At 46.1% G+C, this 13,655-nt stretch overlaps 1 long non-coding RNA gene across 3 annotated transcripts; it reads right to left on the reverse strand.

The window, feature by feature from the left end:
• Positions 1 to 6,382: 6,382 nt before the first annotated feature.
• LOC138434263 (uncharacterized) lies at positions 6,383 to 13,017 on the reverse strand. 3 transcript variants are annotated; one of them, XR_011254697.1, is made up of 5 exons: positions 12,719 to 13,017; positions 12,204 to 12,310; positions 9,428 to 9,564; positions 8,288 to 8,477; positions 6,383 to 7,428 (listed from the first exon to the last, which is right to left on the reverse strand). It is a non-coding gene; the product is annotated as an uncharacterized lncRNA (long non-coding RNA). The 3 variants fall into 3 exon arrangements; XR_011254698.1 differs by having other exon boundaries at positions 12,204 to 12,313; positions 12,719 to 13,010; XR_011254699.1 differs by having other exon boundaries at positions 12,715 to 13,007.
• Between the last annotated feature and the right edge of the window lie 638 nt (positions 13,018 to 13,655).

Raw genomic sequence — 13,655 nt, forward strand, 5'->3', positions numbered from 1 at the left:
GGGAGGATGGGGACCCCATGGGGGGAGGACATAGATTCCAAGGGGGAAGACAGGGACCCTATGTGGGGAGGACGGGGACTGCACTGGAGAGAGGATGAGGATCCCATGGGGGAATACAGAGACCCCATGTGGGGAGGGCAGGGACCCCATGTGGGGAGGGCGGGGACTCCACGGGGGAGGACGGAGACTCTAAGGGGAAGACAGGGATCCTATGTGGGGAGGACAGGGACCCCAGGAGGGAGGACGAGGACCCCAAGGGGGAAGGGCGGAGACCCCACATGGGGAGGGCAGAGACCCCATGTGGGGAGGGCTGGGACCCTACAGGAGGAGGATGGGGACCCCACATGGGGGAGGAGGATGGGGATACCAGGTATGGAAGATGGAGACCCACGTGGGGAGGACGGAACCCCACATGGGGAAAAAAAATCCTCTTTGGTCAAGGTCATCAATGGCCGGGTTGTGGGCCTCGTCTTACTTGTCCCCTCCGGTATCTGACACTCAATTCCTCTATTCCATAGTGTCTCAGGGCTCAGTTCAGGGGCCCCCTCCTCTGAACACTCCTCACTCACTGCCCCACAGCCATCAGAGTCCCCTAGGCTTCCTACCACTTTATTAGAAAGTCACTTATTGAGGTGTAATTTATACACAGTGAAACTCACCCTTTCGGATGCACAGTTCAATGAGTTTCAGTAAACACATGCAGTCACAATATAATCCAGAGTATTTCCACACCCCCAAGATTTCTCCCAGGCCCTCACTCCAGCCCCCGGCAACCACTGATCCATCTCCTGTCTCTCTTGTTTTACCTTTTCCAGAATGTCATATAAGTAGAATCATACAGCCGGTAGCCTTTTGGGTCTGCCTTCTTTCATTTAACATCATGCCACACTCTTTTGTTTTGTTTTTTGGCCACACTCACGGCATGGAGGATCTTAGTTCCCCAAGCAGGGATCGAACCTGAGCCCCCTGCATTGGAAACTTGGAGTCTTAATCACTGGACCACCAGAGAAGCTCCCACACCCGCTTCTGAATCTCATTTCTTGGTATTTCATGTGCAGCCATCGTTTAAGCACCACCCAGAATTCCCTGGCTTCCATGCTTTCACTGCCAAGGGCCTGGGTTCAGTCCTTGGTGAGGAAACTGGGATCCCACAAGCCAGATGGCGTGGCCAGAGAAATAAATAAAGATAAATAAAGCATCGTTTTCTGTGATGTCACACACCCTCTAACATGGCCCTCTAACAAGCTCTGCCTGAAACTCAATGAGGCTCTCAGGTTCCCTCAAACCAGATCCTCTGCCTTCACTCTCTCCCTTGGTCACCAAGCTGGAAATCCGGGAGGCATCCGTGCCTCTGTCTGCTGTCCCCACACCTCCAGATGTCGCCCTCCCCAGTTGGCCCCTTCCCTCCATCTTTTCTGCCTCGGTCCAGGCCGATGCCACTGCAGGGTCTCCTGGCTGGTCTCCTTGCCTCCTCACCCTGGCCCTGGCCCTGGCCTCATCCCAGTCCATCCTGTACCACTTCATGAGGGCAGCAAGCAACCTCCTTGGCCAGGATCTGACCCTGCCTGCCTCTCCAGCCTGACCTCTCTCCACAGCCCCTTCTAAGATGGGGACACTGTCGAAATGAACTGTTGGTGAGTAAGCAGGGTCATAACATAATAGCCCCAAATGTTTACTAATGGTTGCTAAGAAACTGCAAAGTGAAAAAAGCAAAATGCAAAAGTGATCTATTTCTTACCTATCATGTACAGAAGGGGAACTAGAAATTACACACATGTGCAAAAAGAAATACGGTAATAAATGCAGATAAACCAGAAACCAGTGAGATTGCTTACTTGCAGAAGGGGCAAGGTATGAAGAACCAGGGACCAGGGAGAAGGCGTAGGGGAAATGACACGTCTCTGTGTATCTCTGTGTAGTTCCGACTTTGTTGTTACTTTTGGGCCATGCTGTGTGGCCTGTGGGATTTTGGTTCCCTGACCATGGATGGAGCCCGCACTCCCTAAGATGGAAGTAAACTGCAACATCACCAGGGAAGTTCCAGTTCCAATTCTTAGAATCATTACTGTGTTGCAAAAATTAAACAAAATTTTAATCAACAGGCAATTGGGAATAGGGGAGTGGAGACAACCCAAAGTGGAATATAAACAGGAACAAAGGAGCCCAGCTGTACAACAGTGGAGGCCATCACGACACTGAGGACACTGGGGGACCCTCAGCTGAGCGACTGCAGAAAAGAGCATTTGACCATCTACTCTGGGGAAAAGCAGAACAGTATGCACGCTGAGTAGCAGGTTTGTTTTTCACAGAGGGGAGTTAAAAATTCAGAAACTGCTTATGTGTATTCTAGCACTAAGCAAGTAAGTAAATACATGGTGACTAATAAAAGTCAGATTTCTCACTGTCAAAAAAACAAGTTAGAAATAAGGAAGAAGGGGCTTTCCTGGTGGTACAATAGATAAAGAATCCACCTGCCAAGGTAGAGGATACAGGTTCGAACCCTGGTCCGGGAACTAAGATCTTGCATGCTTAGGAGCAGCTAAGCCCATGTGCCACAACCATTGTGCCCAAGCTCTAGAGCCCTCGAGCCACAACCTCCAAGCCCACACACTGCTACTGCTGAAGCCCACGTACCTGGAGCTGTGTGTGCTTCACAAGGGAAGCCACCACAGCAAGAAGCCCTCGCACCACAGTGGAGAGCCCCTGCTGAAAGCAACAAGAGGAAGCCAAGCAAAGCAATGAAGACCCAGCAGAGCCAAATAAAAAGAGGAAAGAAGGAATGAGGGTAGTCTACAGTGAACACCATGGTGGTGCCCTGGAACTGGGGGCACCAATGCGAACTCGTGGTTTTCAGAAATACATGTTGGTGAGATAGAGAAATAGCTTTGGATGAGAATGTGTGTGCATATGTGCTTCCTAACTCTGACCACTGAGATGGCTTGAAACTCATATTGCCCAACACCAGTGAACTCACCCAGCTCCTAGATCTTGGCGTCTATTCTCCAATAACAGGCACCAAGACTCCTTGGAGAAATGGCTACTTCCAGGGCTGTGGCAAGGAAAGTACAAGATGAGCCTTCAACATCTTATGGGGTCAGAAGGGAAGGAAGAGCTCAAAGAATAATGGGGGACATACTGGGACATGTCAATAGACACAAAGAGGCAACCCGAATGTCCTGTCCCCATGCCAAACCAGGGACAATGCAACAGATGAAATAATGATAGTAATGGGTGATAATCCATAGAATAAGAACCGACAGAAGAAAATAAGAATCTGTGAATCCATATCAATATAAATATTTGAATGAGTAAAGAAATAAATAAATAAAGGCAGCGGAATTCCCTGGCAGTCCAGTGGTTAGGACTCCATGCTTTCACTATGACGGCCCAGGTTCAATCCCTGGTCAGGGAACTAAGAGTCCCACAAGCCGAGTGGTGTGCCCAAAAAAAAGTAAATAAATAAATAAAGTAAAAAATAAAATAAAGGAGGGTGGAGGAAAAATCCTTTCTCATGATAGATTCTAACCCATAAATGTAAAATGAGGAAAACTGAAAACCACCACTTGGCAAATACCCTGGTAATAACGGTGTCAGCACAGCAAAAAGCAGAGACATCACTCTGCCAACAAAGGTCCGTCTCGTCAACGCTACGGTTTTTCCAGTGGTCATGTATGGATGTGAGAGTTGGACTATAAAGAAAGCTGAGTGCTGAAGAATTGATGCTTTTGAACCGTAGTGTTGGAGAAGACTCTTGAGAGTCCCTTGGACTGCAAGGAGATCCAACCAGTCCATCCTAAAGGAGATCAGTCCTGAGTGTTCATTGGAAGGACGGACACTGAAGCTGAAACTCCAATACTTTGGCCACCTCATGCGAAGAGCTGACTCATTGGAAAAGACCCTGATGCTGGGAGGGATTGGGGGCAGGAGGAGAAGGGGATGACAGAGGGTGAGATGGTTGAATGGCATCACCAACTCAATGGACATGAGTTTGAGTAAATTCTGGGAGTTGGTGATGGACAGGGAGGCCTGGCATGCTGCGGTCCATGGGGTCACAGAGAGTCAGATACAAGTGAGCGATTGAACTGAACTGAACTGTGTCAGGCAAGAGTTAGTGACAAATGCTAAGGTGAGTTGTGGGGGCGGGCGGCGGGGGGAGAAGTAGGATAAGAAATAGGATATTTAGAGAGTTGCAAAGTCTCTCTGTATAAGATAATTAAAAATGAGTAATTTAATTTTAAAATATCAATTTATTTATTCAGCCATGCCAGGTCTTAGTTGCGGTATGTGGGATCTAGTTCCCTGACCATGGGTCAAACTCAGGCCCCTGCATTGGGAACGTGGAGTCTTAACCACTAGACCATTAGGGAAGTCCCTAAGCAAGTGATTTATAATGAAGAAACCTGACAGAAATCATCTTAACCTAACGACCCATGTGAACATGGCCCGGAAAGGGGCAGATGGACGACACATGCCTCCTGATACGATGCGCTGAGAAGGACGGAACATCTGGGGGGTAAGAGCATCGCCTGAGTGAAGACAGAACAAGGAGTGACGAGGCAGACCAGGTGGAGGTGGTCACTCTATCGGTCAGGCGAGGCTTCTCTGAGGTGGCAACACTTAAGCTCTGATCCAAGTGTCAGAGCTGGAGAGAAGCACTCCAGGCAGCAGGAACAGCCATGTCAAAAGACTCAAGGCAGAGAAAGAGGGCAAATATCTGGCGTACCGTGGGGAGTGAAGTGGGGATCAGAGAGACAGGAGAGCCCCTATTACATGGGGCTCTGTGGTCCCATGTTAGGTGAGAAGTTTGGGGGATTCTTCCTTAGATTTTTTTTATTGTAAAATACACACAACAAAGTTTACTGTCTTAATTTTCTTCAGTGCACAGTTTGATGTTATGAAATGCGTTCATAAACTTATGCAATTATCACCACCATCTATCCCCAGAACTCTTTTCATCTTATAAAGCTGAAACTCTATACCCATGAAACAAGAACTCCCCAGCCTCCCTCCCCATAGACCTGGCAATAACTGTTCAACTTCCTGCTTCTATGATTGCTGACTACTCTAAGCATCTCGAACAAGTAAAATCATGCTGGGTTTTTTTTTTTCCAGTCTGGTTTATTTCACTTAGCATCATGTTCTCAGGTTTATCAATTTATAGCATGTGTCAGAATTTTCTTCCTAAGGATGACTAATATTCCATCATATGTATAAACCACATTTTGCTTATCCATCAATCCATTGAGAGACACTTGGATTTTAGTTATTGTGAACATGGGTGTACAAACAACTCTTAGAGACCATGCCTTCCCTGGAGGAGGAAACGGCAATCCACTCCAGTACTCCTGCTTGGGAAATCCCACGGACAGAGAAGCCCGACAGGCTAGAGCCCATGGGGTAACAAAAGAGTTGGGCACGACTTAGCAGCTAAACCACAACGAGCAGTGAATGAGCTTAGAAGATCCCACACCAGGGCCCCTGGCACTGGGAACGCAGAGTCTTAGCCACAGGACCACCAGGGACGTTCTCCATGGTCATGTCTAATTTCGGTGGAAGGAGCCAGTGCCAACAAAACTCCCAGAAATACAGAAAGGTAGAGGATGGAGGAAAGCCCTAAAGAGGCAGGGGATGGAGACTGGGGTGCAGTGAGGGGTGGAGATCAGTCAGGGGCAGGAGGAAGGCACCTTAGGAGGAGAGGAGGCTGCAGATCCACGAAGAGTGTACAGGTGACGGGAGGGGAGGGGTTCTAGCATGGCTTTATTTAGTAGGTGATGTTACCAAACAAGAGTGAGAGAACAGTCTGGCTTCGGGGGAGAAGAGGGGGTCACGAGGACAAGAGAAATGGAAGACTTCTGGAGAGCACTGATGGCCCAGCCAAGACTGGAGCCATGGGTTAGATCTGTCCTAAAGCCTCCACCCCCCTTTACTCCGCGGTGACTGTCCAGCTGAGTTTCTCCTCCTTAGTGGCCAGGACCTCCGCTGGGAGGCTGTCCTGAGGGTCACTGATGCCATCTGCCTCTCCTTCCCTGGACAACAGGGTGGTTCTCTGGCCTTCTCAGAGCCTAGCAGAATGGAAGAGGAATCCCACCCCTGGAAATCAACCTTGTGGCTCATGTGATGCCCAGAGAATTTACTCTGGTGAAGGCCCGTCAGTGCACATCTGGCCTGAGCCCCTCGGTCAGTTTGGTATGTCTGTCTTCCTATGGGACAGGGCTGCACAAGGTGTCTAAACATTCTATTCTTCCAGCTGACTCCCTGGTTCACATCCCTGGTTCACAAGCACCTTTAAGGAAAGTATGGCTGCCTTTAGGGCAGAGGTTTATAAATTTGAATAGTCTAAGTGCTAGAAAGGCAAAGTATAGAAGAAAATAAACCGCCAGGATATAATCAAATGTTATTTTTATATCTTATAAGGTACAAATACAGTGCCAGAGATTGCACTTTAACTTTGACATTGAAAAAAAATGTAATTTGGAAACAGAAATAGCTGTTCAAAGTTCCATAATTTATTACTCTTCAGCTTTGAAATTCAAAATCTGACATTCCTTTCTTATTCCACAAGATGTCAGTCAACATCAGGCTGTGGACCTTGCGTTGCAACACACAGCAGAGAATTCATCCTTGAATCTTTTAACTGGGAGCCACATTTAGGTTTTCTTTAGTTTCATAGCAGAGAATAGCTGCTTACAAACATAAATACTTCCAAACATGGACAGAATCTCTGCACAATGGTGTTTATATTTAGGGTAACCATTCCCAAGATGTCTGTAGAATTCAGGAATCTCAACATCGTGGTATTTGGCTTTCAGTGTAGTATTGCACTGCAGTTCACTAACTTACATTTGTAGCTCTTCATTCACATTATGAGTCCTAATTGAGAAAGGGGAACGGAACAGTATCAGTTCATTCTCATAAAGTGTGAAATCGGAGAACCTTTTTTGGAATTTAGTCTTCAACTCTTTAATTTGAGGGATGTAGTGCAGGCCATCATTTTCATTTTCGGAAACTAACTCCAGCATAGGAAAGTGGGCCAGGTTGTTCTGTGCCAAATGAGTCTCCCAAAGACACAATTTCACCCGGAATGAGTCAGCTGAATTATACAGTTGTGCCAGCACCTGTGCATGCCTTTCTAGAGAAATAGCCAGCATGGTTAGGTGTGTCACAATGACAACCAAAAAGGCAGAGTCTCTGACCCAATCTCTGCTCGTGAGCTGAGGCACAGATTCTCCTCCAGAGGACGTGAAAAACTCAACTTCTTCCACCAGTTCCAAAAACTGCCTTAGGACTACACCATGACTCAGCCACTTCAGTCCCGTGGAGCAGAACATGCTTCCATGTTGGGCACCCAACTCATCGAATAAAGCACGGAACTGTCTGTGGTCCGAGCCATGGGAGCGGGTCCAGGCTGTGGTATAATGCTGGGAAAGACTGAAAGCAGAAGAAGAGGGTGACAGAGGATGAGATGGTTAGACAGCATCACCGACTCAGCGGGCATGAATTTGAGCAAACTCTGGGAGATATGAAGAACAGGGAAGCCTGGTACGCTGCAGTCCATACCAGGATCTTCCCTCGTGGCTCAGCTGGTAAAGAATTCACCTGCAATGTGACCTTCCTCTTCCTCTCAGCCTTTGTCATCATCCTCATGAGCCTGATCATTTTCCTCCACCCCCAGCGAAAGGCTCATCTCCCCTTGGCCTGTGTAGGACACAAGGTTTCTTTTCTAGAATCTAAACGAAAACCCACCTAATCAATTACTACTGCACAGACTTGCTGAGAATGAAAATAACAAATTCATCTTTGGGAGTAACTGCTCGTAAGTCTGACTATATACACACATCTAAGACAAAAAAATTCACTGTCATTTCAAACTTTTATTTTGAAATAATTAAAAATGTACTGCCACTGTATTTTAATACCAATGCTGAGAATTACTGCTTTGGAAGCAATACCATTTAAAATGTTACACAGATGCCGTTAGGATAAAAGAATCACTGAGAGTCAAATCTAGGGGACAATTAACCTGCTTGGTTTACAAGCACGAAGAGAGAAACAAATAATATACACTATTCAAAGATAAAACTCTGAATCTGGTCATGTGGAGAGAAGAAGCCTAATGTCCACTGGGATCCCTCAAACCAAGTCTGGGGAATCAGCCAGGGGCGCCAAGGGTGGTATTTCCACAGAGGCCCTCCAAGAGCCATGTACCATGGCACTGTAGTCACCAGCAGGGACGCCCCAAGAAGGGTCTGTTTACCTCCCTCATACTGATCCAACTCACAGTTTTTACCTTCATCCTCCCCAGAGTTCTCTTCTCACGGTCCTCGAGCTTGGCAATCCTCCTGTCTTTTGGAAACTTGGCCCCTTCCTGCGTGGTGATATTAACTTCTCAGGAAATGGCTCCGAGAAACTTTTTTTTTCCTTATTTTATTTCCTGGAGCAGTAGTGATCTTCCTACTATTCTTCTGAAGGACAACAACCTGGAGGAGGAAAGTGAAAAAGTGAAAGTGAGAGTCGAGTCCGACTCTTTGCAACCCCATGGACTGTCTATGGAATTCTCCAGGCCAGAATACTGGAGTGGGTAGCCTTTTCCTTCTCCAGGGGATCTTCCTGACCCAGGAATCGAACCAGGGTCTCCTGCATTGCAGGTGGATTCTTTACTAATTGAGCTAGAGAAGAGCAACAATAAAGAGACATTCCCCCTGTGGCCAGGAGGTGGCAGTCACACTGCACAGTCAGCAAGTGCAAAGTCTGCTCAGGCCCACATGTTAGCGTCCACGCTGATTTCTCCAGGATGAATTTCTCAGTAAAAGAGCTCCCAGCCCCAGGATCACCTGGCATGCTTATCTAAGAAATAAAAAGGGGAAAAAAATTCTTGGGACTTCACTTAAAACTTTCAAATCAGAATCTCTACAGGAAAGGATCTAGGTTTCTAAAACCTATGCAAGATACCACCTAAGAAAACACACCAAATCAACAACTGTCTAAGTGGCTCCACGTGCCTATGGAGTCCCAAATCTCTGCACACTAGTAAAACACTAAAGGGGGGCTTCCTTGGTGGCTCAGCAGTGAAGAATCCACTTGCAATGCAGGAGATGCAGGTTCCATCTCTTAGTTGGGAAGATCCTCTGGAGTACTCCAGTATTCTTGCCTGGAGAAGCCCATGGACAGAGAAGCCTGGAGGCATACAGTCCAACCATAGGGTTGCAAAGAGTCAGACACGCTGAGCTCTGCAAAACACCACAAGAGAGGGCCCCACACTGGCACCTGAAACATACACAAGAATGAGAGCCAGGCCCCCGAAGTTCGACCTCGTGCTTCCCAATTACACCATCAATCCCCATCCAGAGCCACTAAAAATTGGGCATGGTATTACAAAACTCAATGACTAAAGATGAAAATTTTAGCAGAACACTCACTGAAGACTCACCATATACAAAAATGAAGAACTATGGGCAGTAGATGACCTTGTGAAAACACAGCCATAGGGCAGATATCTGCATGCCAAGGAGAGGTGCGGCAGAAGCAACCAACCTGCCAGCAACTTGATCTTTGCTGTCTGGCCTCCTGAATTGTAAGAAATTAAATTTCGGGTTTTTTTTCAGCTATCCATACATCTGTGATATCATGGCAGACCCAGCAAAACATAAAACATAACTGATTACACATACAGATCTCAACCCACATCACAGGAAGAGATGAGTAACTACAATATGATGTGATTAGCATTACTGGTTATGAACAAAATTTATAGGCATAAGATGAAGGACCAGTTCACTGGCCATAGGAATGACATGGGATCAGGGAAAGCATGTGAAAGAGACCTTTTGCTGCACCAATCAAAGGAAACTGTTACAGGCAACACATTTTAAAGAGGAACAACCAAGGGTTGCCAGTGTCAACAGTCTACAATCATACCACATGCATTTCAGTTTAAGAAAAGTATAATGTGACTACTCCTATTTTCCTCTGAGCTAATACAGTCTGGGTTTCAAAACAAAAAACACTCATCAGGAAATGTTTTGGCTCTGACTGGTATAGAGAGTTAATGCACCACATTGTGGACACCACAGAACAGTAGTTGCTCTCCTATCTTTGTCCACTTAACTACGTCACACCAAGCTCCGTCTGTGAAAGGATTAAATGACCATCTCAATTCCAAACAAGAGTTACTAACTTGATACCTGGGAGATGCAAAGCATGTATGGCTAATGGGCTACTACATGGTACTCAGAACACCTGGGCATTTCTGTCCCCCATGAGCAGAAATAATCTTTAATAAGCTTCAGCTATCTTTGCTTGAAAGCTTGTATATGACCAGTGTATTACAGTTTTAATTACATAAATTTCATATAAACCAATAAAATTAATCCAAAAAGTTATTGAATCTATGAAAACAAATTTGAACGCTTTGGACACACTTGATAATGCTTAAAAACTGCAGTCATATTAGGTGTGGGTGAGCAACCATAAAAGAATGGAAAAAACTGTAAAAATGTAGATGTAGGAGTCGGTATTCAAATTGCTTTCTTGGGTTGTTTTGTCAGTTTTTTTTTGCCTTAAAGAAACAAATTTTAAAGACAAGGCCTTGCAGAAGATACACTCTGTGTATACTTTACACAAAGATAAGCTCCTGCAACAGTGAGTCAAAGACAAGGCCTTAGTCCCACATCAAAAGACTAACAAATAAATACACATTTTTTTAAAAGACTTTTTTATGTGGACCATTTAAAAGTCTTTATTGAACTTGTTAAAACATTGTTTCTTTTTTTTTTAGTGTTTTGGTTTTTTGGGGCATAAGGCATATGGGATCATCTCACCAACCAGGGCTCAAACCTGCACCCCCTGTATTAACTACTGGACTGCCAGAGAAATCTCCTGAGTACACATTTAATGTGTTTTCAATTACAATCAAAGGTGTGTATGGATAATTTACCTTTTTTTTCTGAAGTATTGATATTACCATACAATATCATGTTAGTTTCAGGTGTACAACACAGTGCGTGCTGTGTTTACTTGCTCAGTCATGTCCGACTCTTTGCAGCTCCATAGACTGTAGCCCACTAGGCAAGAATATTGGAGTAGGTTGCCATGCCCTCCTCCAGGGGATATTTCCAAGCCAGGGATCGAACCCAGATCTCCTGCATTGTAGGCTGATTCTTTACCATCTGAGTACAATGCAGTGATTTCATATTTTTACAGATTACACACCATATGAAGTTATTACAATATTATTAACTATATTCCCTGTACTGTACCCCTGTGACTTTCTTATTTTATAACTATTAGTTTCTACCTCTTAATCCCATTCACCTATTTCAACCATTCCCCTGCCCCCTGGATAATTTACTTTCCATTCACTAACCCCATTCAGTCTACCTAACAAGCACTGTGAGGATGAAATGAGATAGTGTATCAAGTCCTAATACAGTGGCTGCACAGAGGAGGCATTCAATATTCTTTAGTTGTGTACCCAGTCACCCACCTCAATTCTTCTAAACCCAACTTAATCTATGTTCAAATATTAATGAAGAGGCTCCCTTGTGGCTCAACTAGTAAAGATTTCACCTGCAATGCAGGAGACCTGGGTTCAATCCTTGGGTTGGGAAGATCCCCTGGAGAAGGGAAAGGCGACCCACTTCAGTATTCTGGCCTGGAGAATTCCACGGACTGTATGGTCCATGGCGTCACAAGGAGTTGGACACAACTGAGCGACTTTCACCCAGCCAGAAGCAGAACATTCTAGGGATCTAAATACCTGCCAAAAGGATAAATATGGAAACATTATGTTTGGTGGGCATGCAAACTAATGAAATTTAAGGAAGCAATTTTAAGAATAAAGAAACTGTCTTTCAAACCAGTATCTCTAGGTAATCACTATCACTTTTCAAACAAAGAACACTTTTACCAAATAAACCACACTTAGTCACAATGCATCATCCATTTTACATAACACTGATGCTCAGTTTGCTAACATTTTGTTTAGAATTTTTGCATCTATGCTCCTAAGAGTGGTCTCCAATTTAAAAAAAAAAAAAGATTTTGTTAGATTTTGGTATGGAGTTTACAGTGGGCTTGTGAAACTAGTTGGAAGTGCTCATAAAACCACTTTTCAAATTAAATAGTGCAATTTAAGTGCTTTACTCTGGATTTTGACTGTTGAAATTAATGTTAGTTACTCTGCTCCACACTGTACATATAGATACCTCATCTCTACTGCCACTGTCCTTATCTTCTGACATCTCATCCTCCCCATCTTCTATCTCCTTTGGGGAAAGACTCATTTTCTTCAGTTTCACCTTCATCTGTGTTCCTGCTTAAAACGGACAAGACTATCAGGCATATCACAGGGCCTTCAACATTTCATGCTATGTACCTCTTGCCTCTAATATTTGCCTTGTTTCCATTTGGAATAAATCTGTTAGGCTTCACCCTAGTTATTTTCATTCGGAATCTTTTACTCACACCAGCTAATATCAAAATGGATTACAAGGATTACTTTTGGTATATGTTTGTAGGTTAGGTCTCCCAAACTTTCTCTCCTTCGCCACCATCTATAAACGGAAACTCCTCAAGATAAAAAAGGAATTCCTCCCCTTTCCTCTCATTCTGCTCCCTTCACCACACGTTTTCAGACAACTTGGATGTTCTTAAAAATTTGTAACTTCATTACCAACTGCTCAAACGGAAGCCCTCACAGCGGAACAAAATCAGTACCTACAATTCGAGTGCCTTTAACTCTCCAGACTGAGAACTCATTGTCCAGGACCCTTAACCATCACTTCCAAAATTAACCCGCACAGGGTAGTCACAGAAGCGTTCTCCTCGCCTTAAAACGACCGCCCGTGTGGGGCCGTGCCCACTGAGCTCAGAGGGCTTCCAGGCGCGGCCAGCTGGGACTGCACGCCCCCCGAAGAGGCTGCCGCACACCGCAGCTGCAGGCGAGCTGAGAAAACGCTCCCAGGCACCACTCCACACTCCAGACCCTGGCGGCACACAGACCGGAAGAGAATGGCGCCCTCGTGGCTAGGCCTTGCCCAATCAGAGCCCGTGCTACCTTTAGGCCCCTCCCCGGCCGCCCTGGGAGGGGCGGGCGGCTAGCAAGACTGGGGGTGGGGTCAGCAGCCGGGGGCAGCACGTAGTGCGCCTGCGCCCAGGGGGCTATTTGGTCTTGGCGGACCCCTTACACAGGTGAATGGTCCGTCGGTCACCCGGTGTGAGTTCGAAGTTGCCGCCGCCGCCGCCGTTGCGGGCGGCAGGGCGTGGGGTAAGCGGAGTAGAGTAGGCGAAGGTTCCCATACCTGCGGGGACCTGGCGGGCGGTCACAAGCTAGGCACTTACTATTGGTGGAGCTGTGGAAAGCAAACACGGGTCATAGAAACAGCCACTCTTTGCAGGCTGGTGAGCCAGGGGAGGTTCCAGGAGCTCACGTCCGTTAATCCGGTTAGGCAGCCACCTAGTCACTGCGGCGTGGTCGTATTATCCGCCATTTTCAAGCCTAGAAGGAGGCAGGGGCCTAACGCTAGGCGGAGTAGAGACCCCCAGACCGGCAGTTGGCCTCTTGACCCTGGAGAACTTCCCCTCGCTGCCCACCAGCGTCTGAAGCTGCCCTCAAAGCAGTTAGGGACAGTACTATAACCGAAAGAGGGGTTCTGCTT

This window comes from Ovis canadensis, chromosome 2 (assembly GCF_042477335.2).
Source record: "Ovis canadensis isolate MfBH-ARS-UI-01 breed Bighorn chromosome 2, ARS-UI_OviCan_v2, whole genome shotgun sequence".
Classification (NCBI taxonomy): domain Eukaryota; kingdom Metazoa; phylum Chordata; class Mammalia; order Artiodactyla; family Bovidae; genus Ovis; species Ovis canadensis.